Below are 15,778 nucleotides of genomic sequence, written 5' to 3' on the forward strand. Positions count from 1 at the left end.
ATAACTAGTGCCTAAACTATAGTAATAGGAAGTAGTGGTTTGCCCACCCAGAGAATCAGGAAGGACCTAGAGTCTCCAGATTTAAGTAACAGTTAGAAGTAACTCTGCATGCTCTCTAGAAACAACATAGCAACCTATTTGTCCTGACAAGGAGTTGACCTGTCTAACTCCAGAGTTTCCATGTTGTTCACTTTCCAGTTGAGAGTAGATCTGGCCATTGTGAAACCCAAACAAAAGGGGGAAGAAAAGCAGAATAACTATCTTAAATAAACTGGTGACATCCTTGCAATATTACATGTAAACTTGTTTGTTGTACAAGGTGGTAAAATGTCGTGGACTGGATTCAGCTAATAAGTCACTTCAGTGGAAGCTCAGCACAAGGACTTTCACTTGCAAAATGGTGTTCTCTACTTCTCCTCCCCCGGGGGCCATCCCAAGATTGGCTCAGGGTCAAGGCGGTGGGGGGGGGGAGGAAGCAGATGATTCTGTTACTGTCTGGCAAGCAGAGGTAGGTTAGGCTAAGAGGCAGTGACTGGTCCAAAGTCACCCAGTGAGCTTCACAGCCAAGTGGGGATTTGAATCCTGATCTGACAGGTCCTAGTCTGACACTTCAAGCACTACACCTACACCACACAAATCATTAAAAAAATCCCATTTTGTTTGCCCACTTGTGTAGTCTGGAATGCTTATCTCATAGTGTCACACCCTCCTTTGTGTAAAATGTCCAGGTCACATTTAGAAAGTAAAGGAATATGGAGAGATAACAGTTAATATATAAAGGGTAAATATATTATATATAAAGTGCAAGTGTGTATTTAGGTCACTGGCGTAGCAAGGGGGGTGATGGGGGCAGTCCGCCCTGGGTGCCACCCTGGAGGGGGTTGACACTCGGCGCCCCCGCAACTCCCAAGCCAAGCGGCACTGCTCCAGCGCCGTGCGGGGATGGTGCTGGGTCCTCTGCTCGCGGCTGCAGCTGCGAGTGGACGGTCCCAGCGCTGTTGTTGAGGAAAGCAACAATCTTTACTATTGGGAATTTTGGATGCTTAGAATGTTACTGCACATTATGCAAGACAAGGTCCTCCCCCTCCCCATATAAGAATCATGTGCTTCCACTAGAAGTGTCATATTTATTTTTCAAATATTTTTGTGGTGTATGAATATTGAGTATATTGTAATGATCACCTCCTTTTAAATTTGAAAGTGTGCAGGGAAAACAAACAAACCATGGAGTACTGATAAGGTACTGGATCATTTCCCTCCCATAAATCCCATCATTGAAAAGGTTTCTTTGAGACCTTATGTCTTGGGGTGAGTGCTAAGTACATGGATGCACATGAATGGCAGCTCAATTCCAGCAAGCTATGCCAGAGTTAAATTATGTTAGGATATCTCTTTGGAAACGAAGCCAGAGAGCTTTTTCCAAATGGTTAAGCAAACCCAGATGCTTCTTATGGCATCAACGAGTTAACAAGAAACTGCACAGTGGCACAATTAATTATGAGGCAGAAACAGGAAATCTTCTTATATATTAATTCCACAAATCAAAATCTACCAACATCCAAATCAGGTCAGCTATTCATCTAGTCATAAAGTGAAAACTTAATGAAACCTGTCATGTCCTATGTTTTCTTGGTAAGACAATTTCCCCAAAAAGCAAGTGTCCCTTGGGGATCATATCAAGTTTTGCATATTCATTTCCTGATAGCTCACCTATCATATCATATCGTATCACACAGGGTGAGCTGTTGTCTGCACACAATTCAGACCTAAAACTGTATAATGCATGGTTGTGGAGGAAGCTTTAGCTGGGTAGGTAGAGCAGTTGCTCCTCCTGACTGGGAGAGGTGGGGGAGGGTGAGAGAGAAAGCCATTCCTCATTTGCATACAGTGGTGCCCCGACTTACGAATTTAATCCGTTCCGAAGGCACCTTCATAGGTCGAAAAATTCGTAAGTCGAAAAAGCACCATTGGAAATGCGATTTCCCATAGGAATGCATTGGAAATGGAAAAAAATTGAAGCAACCCCATCTTAAAATTCGTAAGTCGAAAAAACCCCATCTAAAACCGCCACGGTTTCCGTTCGGATGTCGAGAAATTCGTAAGCGTGCGGCCATTTGCCCCATTTGTAAGTCGAAAAATTCGGTTGTCGAGTCGTTCGTAAGTCGAGGTACCACTGTATGTCTGTCTGCTTTAAACCAGGCAAATGAAAAAGCATTGTTGATGATGATGTAAAAAAAGAGGAAACCGTGGACAGGCACTTGCCTCAGCCATCTTGTTGTGAGGAAACATCTGCACAACCCAGAAGCATCAACATTGTCTTATACACAAACACCATTAACATGTGCGCTTGTGTAATTCCTATCAATTTCAACAAACATTCCTGTAGGATTGTGTCCAGCAGATGTCGTGTGTTTTTAAACAGACTTTCACAGTGGAGGGCTCAATAACTTCTAAGAGCAATATTGTTTCTATTTCATGAGCTCTCCTGAGGAAGCGACACTGGGTTCCCTCCTGTTGTCTTGCAGCCATGTCAGGCGTCACATCCAGCATCCTTGGGCCATTGCCAGGGCCCAACATAGATGCCTGCCCTGTGCCCTCCTTCTCCAAAATTCACCTGAGCAATTTATTTATTCCTTTATATATATAAAAATCTGTATACTACAATTTCATTGAGAAATATAAAGCAGTTTACAACAATTAAAACACAATTAAGAAAAACACAAAATGAAAATGGCAAATGTTTGGAAGCTAATACAGAAGGCACCTGCTGAACCTCTATGGGAACAGCATTCCACAGGATTGGGCCAACAACGCTGACCGCTCAGTTTTGTACTGATGTTAAATGAGCCTCGCCAACTCAGGAGACAACCAGCAACACAGATGATCTCTGCTGGGTTCAGGCAGCCCCATAGGTACTCTCTAGACCAGGGGTCAGCAACCTTTTTCAGCCATGGGCCGGTCTACCATCCCTCAGATCATGTGGTGGACCAGACTATATTTTCGAAGAAAAAAAAATGAACGAATTCCTATGTCCCACAAATAACCCAGAGATGCATTTTAAATAAAAGCACACATTCCACTCATGTAAAAACACCAGGCAGGCCCCACAAATAACCAAGAGATGCATTTTAAATAAAAGGGCACATTCTCCTCATGTAAAAACATGCTGATTCCCGGACCGTCCGCGGGCTGGATTTAGAAGACGATTGGGCCACATCTGGCCCCCGGGTCTTAGGTTACCTACCCCTGCTCTAGACTGAAGTTGTTCAGGTTTTTGTACATTAATACAAGGTCCTTGAACCCAGCTCAGTAGTAGATGGGCAACCAGTGGAGATGTTTTAACAATGGTGTCGCTTGTAGCAATCTGTATGCCACTGACAGACTTTGGTAATCTTTTGTAATATAGCGCCCTGTGCAAAGCCAAAATTTGGCGCCCCAGAATGGATTTCTCAGTTATGGATGTTCTCAATTTTGAGCCTCCTCGGCTTGGTGCCCTGCGTAGGGGGGAAGTTTGCACTGCCATAAATCCAGGGCTCCTGGTGCCCCCTCATCAGAAGTCTGGCTGCTGCATTCTGCACAAGCTGGTACTTCTGGAGCAAGCCTAAGGGGAGCCCCACAGTAATCCAGCCTTGAGGTTATTTATTTATATACTGCTCGCTTGTAAAAACTCCCAAAGTGGTTTACAAAAAGAATAAAGCAACAACATTTTACTAGTGCATGGATTAGAGTACTCAGGCTATCTATATCCAGTGATGGCTGTAGCTGGTGAACCAAATGTATCTGGTAAAAGGCGCTATTAGCCACAGAGGACACCTGGACCTCCAGCACAAAGATGTACTCCCAAGCTACGCATCTGGTTCTTCAGAGAGAATGCCACTTCATCCGGAACAGGTAACTTGCCTATTGCCTAGACATAGGAACTACCTATGCTAACAACCCCTGTCATCCCAGGATACAAACATAGTTTAATGTACCTCATCCTATCCACCACTGCATTCAGACAGGCAGTGCCCAGGGTGTTGCAGGAAACAGAAATGTCAGCAAGCTACCTGGTCCTCAGGAGGGGCTGGTGCTGTGAGGCAGCACTGTGCTGCCAGCCTCCCAAGCAGTGGCACTGGTATCACTTGCTGGAACAGTGAAGGGATGGGTGGCAGCAAGGCCAAGGCTTTGCCAGTGCAGTGACTGGCAGAGCCACATTGGGTGCTCCCATCAGTGTACCCACATAGCCCCAAGCTCACTGCTGCCCTGTCCCAGTAATCAGCAGCAAAGCCACAGCCAGGAGAGCGGGGGCACAGCACCACCCCATGGTGCTGGCTGCTCCTGCTGGTACGTATGGGCATAATACGGCACTGCTGCCCACCAGTCACTAGTTAAGCTCCTTGTCACAGAAACATTGGTTGGACTTTTGGTTTGGTTCACACTGCAGATACATTACTTGCAGATCTCTGCACTTGATCACAGGTGATGGTTGACGAAGGACTGCAAGAACTGATTCAGCGGGAAGAAAGCACAACATGCATTTGAAGTGATGTAACATCGGCCTCGGCCCAGTATACCTGAAGGAGTGTCTCCACCCCCATCGTTCAGCCCGGACACTGAGGTCCTTCTGGTGGTTCCCTCACTGTGAGAGGTGAGGTTACAGGGAACCAGGCACAGGGCCTTCTCGGTGGTGGCGCCCGCCCTATGGAATACCTTCCCATCAGATGTCAAGGAAATAAACAACTATCTGACTTTTAGAAGACATCTGAAGGCAGCCCTGTTTAGGGAAGTTTTTAATGTCTGATGTTTTATTGTACTTTTAAAATTTTGTTGGAAGCCAACCAGAGTGGCTGGGGGAACCCAGGCAGATGGGCGGTGTACAAATAATATATCATCATCAACAACAACAACATCATCACCATCATTATCATCATCATAATGAAAAATCAGTCTGCAAGATATAGAATGATCCATTCAAGCATGGAAGTCATCACCTGATACTGCATGTGTGAACCTGTTCTCTGACTTGGGGATACACAGAACAAAGCTTCATGTGACATTATGTTCTGCCCTACTTCAACCCAGTTTAACACCACACTGGAAAACTGACACATCCCCCCCCCCCAAGTCATCTCTTTGACTTTGAACAAATGCTTTAAAATGTTTTGCTGGACTCTGTCTTACAGCCCAAAGTGGCTGCGTTCCGCAATTCATCAGACTCTTATTAAGATAAGGGAACCTTTCTCGGTGGATCCTTCTCCCTCTCATTGAAACCTGCTTTATTGTGTCCCCACTGAGCAAAAGGGTTTTCAATCAGTGATTTGTGGCTTGAGGATGCGACCAGCTCTGTCCTTTCCCGGTTATTTTAGCAGCCCATGGGGAAGTGAGGGTGTCAAGATTAGATAAATCGGAATTCCTCCTCCAGACAACTAGCCTATCTGATCTCTGCTTGCGTTACAACTAACATCCTATTGAAACAAGGTTAACAATGAGTTGTGGAGCAAGCAGCTCTCTGTGAAGGAGGATAAAGTACATCATGATAGACTGTGTTAGTTTTGCTTCTCAGGCAAGTGACAGAATTTATGACTGGAGAAGATAAGGATATATCAGTTGCTCGTGAAAGTTGGCAGAAGACGAAACAGCTTTTCCACACACAAAACTGAAGAAAACATTCTGATGGCTTCGGATGCAAGTGAGGAAGTAGGAAGAAAAGCTGGACAAGCTCCAGCATCTTTTTGTAACTAACATGATCAAGCAAAGTGACCCTTGGTTTGTGATGGAATTCCGCCACCGCTCCTTCCAGGTTTTGACATGCAGCACAGCCTCCCACTTCCAGAATGCGTAAGAGTTAGCTGTTTCTATTTTCAGGCTTAATTACGTCTCTGTCATGCCCACAAGCATTTATGGAAAGCAAGAGAGCGAGACATACTCAGAAACCCAAAGAGGAAATTTTAATTGATACAAAGGCAGCCAAAATTGATTCTGGTTGGCACGCAATGTGCGGAACTCATCATGCAAACCCTGGGCCGCCTCAGGCTTGGATTTAAAGCTTCGAGGTATCATTGGAAAAGGTGGGTGCTCTGGCCAAATAGCTATTTTGAGGGCTTTGCAACAGCTCCCTTGTTAGCTTCAAGAATGAGATCCTGCTCTGGCTCCTGATATGGCCAGCCTACGTCCCTCTTCTGGATCTTAAAGGCTGCAGTCTGCAGAAGGGATCATATGATAAGGAGCTGGCTGCACCTTTTCGCCAGTTTCCGCCCCTGAACCCATGTTCCTTAGCTTTCACTTAGCCTGTATTCAACAAAGTGTTGGACTAAAGGAACTTTCAACCACTGACTTCTAACACCACCTATACATAAGTCTACATAAGTCATAGGAAGATCCTTTCCCGCTATTAGATTTAAAAAAACCAAAATTATTATCAGTATCCACCTCTTGGCTTGTTTCTACCTGTTTGTTCTTTTTTTAAAAGTTTCCAATTATGAATCTCCCATTTATTTACCCCTAGCAGAAAGCAAGGGACCCAGGTGGCGCTGTGGTTAAACCACAGAGCCTAGGGCTTGCTGATCAGAAGGTCGGCGGTTCGAATCCCTGTGACGGGGTGAGCTCCCGTTGTTTGGTCCCAGCTCCTGCCAACCTAGCAGTTCGAAAGCACGTCAAAATGCAAGTAGATAAATAGGAACCGCTACAGTGGGAAGGTAAACGGTGTTTCCATGTGCTGCTCTGGTTTGCCAGAAGCGGCTTTGTCATGCTGGCCACATGACCTGGAAGCTATACGCTGGCTCCCTCAGCCAATAATGCGAGATGAGCGCGCAACCCCAGAGTCGGTCACGACTGGAGCTAATGTTCAGGGGTCCCTTTACCTTTACCTTTAGCAGAAAGCAAGCAACCCATCCTGTTTGTGTTTGCATCAATGCAGTCTATGCAACTGTAGATTAGCACTGATTTCCCCCCTAGATGAAAAGAGAATTCTCATTTGAGAAAGGATGCTGCTTATCTCAACCACAGGATCTTAGATACACAGAAACATTCACATCCACCCTGTCCCCAATGCATCATCTCCATGCTACACAGATTCCTCTACCTAAAACACCATAATTGCTAATCCCCTTTGGGGAGTGGGTGGGTGGGTGGGTGGGAGGGACAACGGACAGGCTTCTAAGTAGAGGGAAATAAAATAAATGAAATGAAATGAAGGAGATCTCTGATTATCATACATGAGTTGGCCTCCTTCTCTCTCCTCCCTCCCCTTTCACAGACATCCCCCTGCAACAATGCAAGAGACCGGAAAGGAGAGCAAGCACCCACCCTCTCCTTTTCAGGCCTAAAGAAATCACACTCCATTTCAAGAGCTCTGCGTTGCCTAGTTCTCTTTAGGTCCAAGCACATTGTTCTATCTGGAAGAAGGCGTTTGCAATTCAAATGCCCTGAGCTCAGTAAACCAATAAACTTAAGTCCCAAGGGAATCCTGAAGAAGTTGAGCCACTTGCGCAAATAGGAAGCCCTTCTCCCCCCCTCCTTTCCCCCCTTTTGGCTGGGAGTTGCAGAGCAGCCACTAGACAAGAGAAGAGAGAGAGCACTCATGGGGCTGAGAGCTTTTCACTCAATGAAGTCCAAACAAACATATCCACCCCCCTTCCCTTTTAGGTGATGCCTTTATGCAAACACACTGAATGTCCACACAGAAGGGAGGGTGCAAATTTACTTAGAGAGCCAGATCTTGCTCCCTATCCCCTACCTGCCTTCTGCATAAGATGAATGTTGACCCAAGATATTTTGATGCAAAAGAGTGGCCCACAGCAGAGCTGAATGAACCAGGGCTGTTGTTTAGCTCAGGCATAGGCAAACTCGATGCTCCAGATGTTTTGGGACTACAACTCCCATGATCCCTAGCTAACAGGACCAGTGGTCAGGGATGATGGGAATTGTAGTCCCAAAATATCTGGAGGGCCGAGTTTGCCTATGCCTGGTTTAGTTCATTGGCTGCTGGTTTTAAAATGAGGACTTTAAATCACAGTTGTTCCCTATATAATTGTCGAGGACACTCATGAATCTGTCAATGCCTTTAAACTGCCTTCCATTAGTCATTTAGTCAAGCAAAATTATTTTAAAATGCTTGAAAAATAATCACCTATGTTTAATAGAAAGTCTTTATTTTTAGACTAACTGTGTTATGGGCAAGTCGTCATTTTTGCCAGGTTCTTTTGTACAGGATTGTTGTGAGGTGAAAACACTTCTCTTTGGAGAAAGGCTGGGTACAAAATAGGCAAACTCAACAAGGGTCTAACTCCTATGGTGACAGCACAGAACCACACAATCTACATGGGTGTGTGATAAATCATGAATTTATCAGTTTTATAAAACTGTACTCTACCCAATGCAATGCAAAGCTTCAAAAAGACTTTTTGTCCTGACAATACTTTTCAGTTTGGTTCTGTGGGTATGAATTCCATTTTTATTAAAGTTTTACAGTCACCCCATATAAATTCATCTGTTCAATAAGCAGAAAAACCTCATCTATTGTGCTGAAAAAATTAAAGGCTGGTGATTGAAGGCCACTTTGCTCACATATCATAAGCCATAGTAGAAAATCCAGTGTGCTTGAAAACACATGGATTTATCTTAGTTCAAGCTGATATAGTTGGAGCTGGCCAAGCAATCAGGAATCCCTAAAGCTTGTTGCTTTAAGTTTTGCTTAATAAAAAAATTCCTTCAGTAGCACCTTAAAGACCAACTAAGTTTTTATTTTGGTATGAGCTTTCGTGTGCATGCACACTTCTTCAGATACAGTACACACTAAGTTTTGCTTAATTTTACATGATCTGTTTGTCTCCAAAGGTAGATTACAATTATTATTATTATTATTATTATTATTATTATTATTATTATTATTTCAACACCATGAATTTATACTACTGGCAACAGAAATTCACCCGCCTTCACAATAGCACAGTGATCTGTCAAGGCTTCCATTAGGACAAACTTATGGTATGTTTAGGAAGTGCAAATGTATCATTCTTTATCTTTTATTTTTAATGGATAATTTTTCTCCCCACTCCCCAGCCTAGAACTGATGACTTTTCTTAATTGAAGTGTAAAAAAAAAAAGCCCCTAAAGCTACAGCTAGGCAGAGGAGCGGCACAATTTGTGTTGGCTTCTTTGCAAACACAAAAGTTAAACTACAAAAGAAAACATGGTCTAGCAAGAGCTTTGAAGGAGAAAGGCAGTTCACATGCTCTTCTGAATGCATCTCCAATAGCTGAGTTGTTAAGACATTCAGCACCATTAATGGGTAATGTACTGTCAGGCTCCATTGTAGCCTACCCTTTAATCCCAGGCCTGTCAGATTTGAAGGGAAACTAAAGAAGAGACAGTAGTGCAGCAAATGGATTTCCATTGTGTACTCCCTTTTCCTCCACCCTCCTTTAGCAGAAAGAATAAGTTCCTTCCTAAAGGAAACTCTGTCCCACATTAGCCAACCCTCTTCCCCACCCCCACCTCTACAAGGCCTGGCTCAGTGGGAAATTTGTTAACGTGTGGTTACAAAAATCTTGGTGTCTTCCCATGCAAACAGGAGGTGCAAGCATAAAAACATGGTATCTGCCACTCCAAAATGTGGTCACAGGCACATGTGCCAACCCTATGAGAGAAATGTGGAGGAAATTAGATGGAGTCACAACTCAGGTGAAGCTGCCCTCAGAGGTAAAAGATTTATCAATATATCTGCTAGACAACACAGGATGTGGAAGGACGTGTGGATCCAGAATTGGCCTCCACAGTCACTTACGGACTCATTGTTAAAACCGTGTTTATAGAATCATAGAATCATAGAGTTGGAAGAGACCACAAGGGCCATCCAGTCCAAGCAGGAAACACCATCAAAGCATTCTTGGCATATGCCTGTCAAGCCTCTGCTTAAAGACCTCCAAAGAAGGAGACTCCGCCACACTCCTTGGCAGCAAATTCCACTGTTGAACAGCTCTTACTGTCAGGAAGTTCTTCCTAATGTTTAGGTGGAATCTTCTTTTCTTGTAGTTTGAATCCATTGCTCCGTGTCCGCTTCTCTGGAGCAGCAGAAAACAACCTTTCTCCCTCCTCTATATGACATCCTTTTATATATTTGAACATGGCTATCATATCACCCCTTAACCTTCTCTTCTCCAGGCTAACCTTCTCTTCTCCTAAGCCATTCCTCATAAGGCATCGTTTCCAGACCTTTGACCATTTGGTTGCCCTCTTCTGGACACGTTCCAGCTTGTCAGTATCCTTCTTGAACTGTGGTGCCCAGAACTGGACACAGTACTCCAGGTGAGGTCTGACCAGAGCAGAATACAGTGGTACTATTACTTCCCTTGATCTAGATGCTATACTCCTATTGATGCAGCCCAGAATTGCATTGGCTGCTATGGAAGACAATCTTACTCAGCTAGAGTGCAAAGAAGAAGATAGCAATAACTGTGCTTGAGCTTGGTTTCTTTATTTCCTTCTCATCAATGTGATGGGTATTGATGAATGGGTTGAGGAAAACAACCTAGAAACTTTTCAAATGATGGGATTGGACAAGAGTTATAGGCCATGAAGGCAAACATGTCTTGTTCCAAACAAACCAGCCCCCCCCCCCACTTTTGGCATGGATTTTTTTTTGTTCTTCTTCAAAGCGGTGCAGTTTATAATCTGATAATGCTGCACTCGCATCGATTCCCATATATTGTAACTGCAGGTGACCTTTGGCAAAGGCAAGACAGAAGAAACACTGTGTGTTGTATACCTGGCAGGTCAGATGTGTGGCTATGGATGCCTCAAAAATGTCCTGCTATTTACAGTGTGAGGAGGAAGTGTGTTCGTTCAAGGTGTACCCTGGTCATTCCTGCCAAGAATGACATATTATTTAATAAAAAGGGGGATTAAGTCATCAGGATTCGTGGATGGAGAGGTAGTGGGAGAGTGAGCAATTTTCACAGGTTATTGGATCATTCATCCCTCCATCTTCTAGCCTGGGAAGATCTGCTTTTTAAAAAATACAATTGGAAAGGCTGTGTGTGTGTGTGTGTGTGTGTGTGTGTGTGTGTGTGTGTGTAATCTTTAAAGATAAACATCTATGGCAGCAGAAAGAGGGGTAGGAGAGGGGACTAGGGAGTGTGGGGAAAAAGAGTCTATTTCACAGCATTTTTGAAAGCTCTAGACAAATAAGAATGCAAGGGGAAGAAAAGACAAGCCTTTCTTCACAGTAGGGATCCTGATCTTTGCTTGGCCCTCAGCTCCTCAAGGCTGACGTGGGCCTAGAACTTCTCAGAAGTATAGAAAAGAAAGTTTCTCTTCTTTTGTTTTGTTTTGTTTTGCTTTGTTTTGTTTTAAGGGACCAGACAGATACTGAAGGGGTTAAAATGCAAATTCCTTAATTTCCCCTTTCTAGGGTAGAGGGATCAAGGTTTGCTGATTTCTTCCTCCTTTCCCCCACTCCGTCCTCCCCACCCTAGTTTTGTTTAGGACGGGACAGTAGATGGAAGGGAGGTCTTTGTGTGGGGCTTTCAGAACTCTGAAAAGGACCGAGCAATCCCAATGGAGGGAACAAACTTTTGGAGGTCAGTTTGGTCAGCTTAGAATAAATGCGTTGCATTGTTTGTATTAAGGGTAGGCTCTCAGCAGGGAGCCCAGGAGCCACTGCACACAACACCCGGGACTATTTATTCAACACTGAAATATAAGGACTCTGCTAGCAAGGAAAACATAAACTGCCACAGTAAAGAGGAACGTCTCTTGCCTCTGGGGAGGCGCAAAACCCCTTCATATTTATAGATCCTACATAAATATAAATGCTTGCGCTTACCCAGTGATACATCTTCATAAAGAATCATTATAACTGAAACTTTTGTGCTTTTTTGTTTGTTGTTGTTTTTAAAGGACAACCCCTTGCACCACAGATAAAGAGAGATCAGGTCATTAAAGGGCCTAAGAGAGAAACAGTTTATTTTTGCAGTGTTTGAAAACAGGCCTTTGTTCCCATGGCAAATGTACAGGCCCCTCTTGGTTTGCCTCCACCAAACAAGTGTCACAGGCCCCAGGGGGTCCCGGGGGGGTGAGCAGGGGGTGTCAGTGAGAAAGGAATTGAAGGCTGCAGACAGGCAAACATGAAATCAAACTGGAAAAGGGACACAAAAGGAGTGATAGTTACCGCCACATTGGCACTGGCTTCCCCACAGCTACATACGATAATAGGCGCCCCCCCTCCCCAAGTATGTGAGCAGGGTGAGGAAGGAGCCATTCTCAATGTCTCACGCATGAGGAGACTTTACGCTGGGATCCTGACTGCCAAAAGATCTTTCTCTGTCTGCACAAGGTTCTCTGTGTGTGCGTGTCTATCCATGTGGTGCATTTTAGAGGCGATTTCATTTTACGTCATCTCTTGTGTCTGAACACTCATTTATTCTTCTTGGAGCGCAAAGTGCTTCATCATCTGTATGTCATTCATCACTTCAGCAGTCCTGTGAGGTAGGTCTGGAGGATTATTCTCTCCCCCCCCATATTTTCCTCCCTTCTCATCTCCCTCTCCCCCACCCCGGCCGCCATTTTACAAAAGGAAAGAAGAGTTTGAATGGAAGAACCTGCTTCCACCTTGTAGCCTTACAAAATCGTTAATTCTTTCAGGGAGGTTGTTTTTGGTGGCAGCCGATGCAAGAAATGAACAAATTATACTTTTTGGTACCCTTCATTCCAAACATACATTTAGTGTATAACAAAGCTCTCTCTGTCGCTGTGGTTCAGGAGGTGGAATCCCACTTCTGGCAGAAGGGGGTCACTGAGCACTCCACCCCCTGCATCACCTTTAGGACACACATGGGCTAATTGGAATTGCCTTGGGACACCGCTATCACATGATAGTCCTTGAAACAGCCACTACATGTGGCCACCCGAAGGGGCATTTTTGTGCGTTTAAACCCAGACCTGCCCCATGTAGAAAGCAGAAGGGGTGGATTCTTATATAACAAGCAAGAGAGGTTCCTGTTTTGCCTTCCTGAAGTGTGCACATCAGCCAGACTCCAATACTAAAGGTGAACCTAACTGCGGAAACTTTGTGGGTTGAGGGGCTACAAGCAAATCATTGGAGGCTGATTGGAGGGTTTCATACTCTTCATATGTTTCCGAGCACAATTCAAAGTTTTGGTTCTAACCTTATACTCGGCCCAGTATACCTGAAGGAGTGTCTCCAATCTCAGTATTCACTGAGGTCCAGCTCAGGCAGCTCCCTTACCACAATAAATGAAATTACAGGGAACCAGACAGAGGGCCTTCTTGACAGTGGCATCTTCCCTGTGGAATGCCCCACCATCAGATGTCAAGGAGATAAATAACTATAAAACTTTTAGAAAGCACCTGAAGGCAGTCCAGTAGTGGAAAGTTTCAAATGTTTGGTGTTTTATTATGTTTTTATATGTGTTGGAAGCCACCCAGAGTGGCTGTGGCAACCCAGACCCAGATGGCGGGGTATAAATCAGGCACCCCCAAACTTCGGCCCTCCAGATGTTTTGGACTACAATTCCCATCTTCCCCAACCACTGGTCCTGTTAGCTAGGGATCATGGGAGTTGTAGGCCAAAACATCTGGAGGGCCAAAGTTTGGGGATGTCTGGTATAAATAAAATTATTATTATTATTATTATTATTATTATTATTATTATTATTATTATTATCCATGTACCCTGGTTCTCTTTAAATCAGACAGATTTCAAAGTGGTATTCTGCATTTAGAGATACAGGTGTAGTGTGAGCCCAGCTCACAGTCTAGTGAATGCTTTAATGTTTTCAGCCTGGATCTCCTAAGGAAAGCTCTGCCTGAAGCCTTTGTAGCTGTGTTTATGATGGGGGTACTGGATACCATCCTCTTCCCATTGCATTGTCCTCTGTTCCTCAGAATCTCCCCCCCCCCATACATGCCAGCGTCTGGAGTGTAATTAGTTCCATCACTTCCTGTGGTGGAGGAACTCTTCCTTTGTGCTGTTCTATCCAGAGACAATGCAGTCTTTAAAACTTTTTAGTATCCAGCCCAAAGCGGAGCCTACCTGTCCTCCAAATGAAGGCATGAGCACTGGGCTAATAGTCATTACCATTTGAATGAGGGTGATTATCCCATTGAAAAGCTCTTAAGTGGTGTTAATTGCTAGCATAGGCCACAGGACTTGGCAGAATTAACCACTGACAAATGGAATAAAATCTCTAAAATGTAAGTATTAATCATAGAAAATGCAATCTGTTCAGGTGTGAATCGGGGGACAAGTCGCTATGGAGCAGAGCAGCCTTTGAAGAGCAAAGGGCTACCATGTGAGATAGATAGATAGATAGATAGATAGATAGATAGATAGATAGATGATATATATATATATATATATATATATATATATATATATATAGAGAGAGAGAGAGAGAGAGAGAGAGAGAGAGAGAGAGAGAGAGAGAGAGAGAGAGAGAGAGAGAGAGAGATGATAGGTAGATGATAGATAGATGATAGATAGATAATAGATAGATATAGATATGTTAAATAGGTTGTGCTAGTTGATTTTTTAAGATATGCCTACTATGATTGTATCACTTCACAGTGTAGATCCAGAAATATATAGCATGTATGCATTCTGAAGAAGTGGGGAACAGTCCATCTTACAGTGTCTTTTTCAGCCTGACAGAAAGGAAGTTGGTACACTGTTATACGGAAGTTTAATAAAAAAAAATTGTACAAATGCAGAATATGAAATTACAAGGGCAGATGAGTCTCTCCTGCTTCGCAGACATAGGATTAAGTTGCAATGGTATAGCTGTGTTGAATCCAGGGTTCTAAGCAACTGCAAGATCCTACCGGTAAGTAGGCATGCCACTACACAGGTCCACTCCTCCACATTTTATATGATGCCCAAGACAAGACCTCCCTTTGCCAACTGGGTTGCTGTTCTCACCACACTTACTTGGAACTCAGTCTCTCTGAACTGCATGGGGCTAGCTTCAGAGTCAACAAGCATAGGGGTCTGGGTGTTGGACACAATATAAGTTGCATTAAGAACTCTCCTGGATGAGTTACTGGTAGGTAGCCGTGTTTGTCTGACGTAGTCGAAACAAAAAATAAAAAAGTATGTATAGAAGTTGCTGAATTGCAACTCGTTACCAGGCTTAAAACCATGGAGAGACCTGGTCTGAATAAGGACATTGGATTCTTATCTCATTATACATGATAAAGCTTTCTTCAGCCATCTCACCCCTTGCTTTTTCCTGCAAGACCAATTGCAGTCGATAACAGTCATTAACAGTTGTCAACAGGTTTGCCACTCCTATCAGCCAATCACCCATTCCCACCACCCTTCTGAGTAATACCCCTCCCCACCCTCTGACTATACATAAGGGTCTAGTGACTTCTGTTTCAGTGTATCGGAAGACGTGCGCATGCACACAAAAGCTCATACCTATGACAAACTTAGTTGGTCTCTAAGGTGCTACTGGAAGGAATTTTTTAATTTTTTGTTTCTCCTGGATGAGACCAAAGTCCTGCCTCATCCACAATCCATCCTGTTCTCCCAGTGGCTAGCCAGATGCTTCTTTGGGCATTCTTTGGGCCTGAGCACAAAGAATCCTGAAAACAGGCATTTAGCTCACAGAGCTACAATTCCCAACACTCTTAACAAAGCAAAGTTTCTGGGATTCTTTGGGGGAAGTCATGTGCTTTTAAAGTATAGTGTGTACACAGCCCTGGTTAGCCACTGCCAATTCAGATCCCATATGCATATACGTAAAGTTAGGATGTTTGGTTCCAATGCACATCA

The sequence above is a fragment of the Zootoca vivipara genome, chromosome 2 (assembly GCF_965207765.1).
Source record: "Zootoca vivipara chromosome 2, rZooViv2.hap1.1, whole genome shotgun sequence".
In the NCBI taxonomy this organism is placed as follows: domain Eukaryota; kingdom Metazoa; phylum Chordata; class Lepidosauria; order Squamata; family Lacertidae; genus Zootoca; species Zootoca vivipara.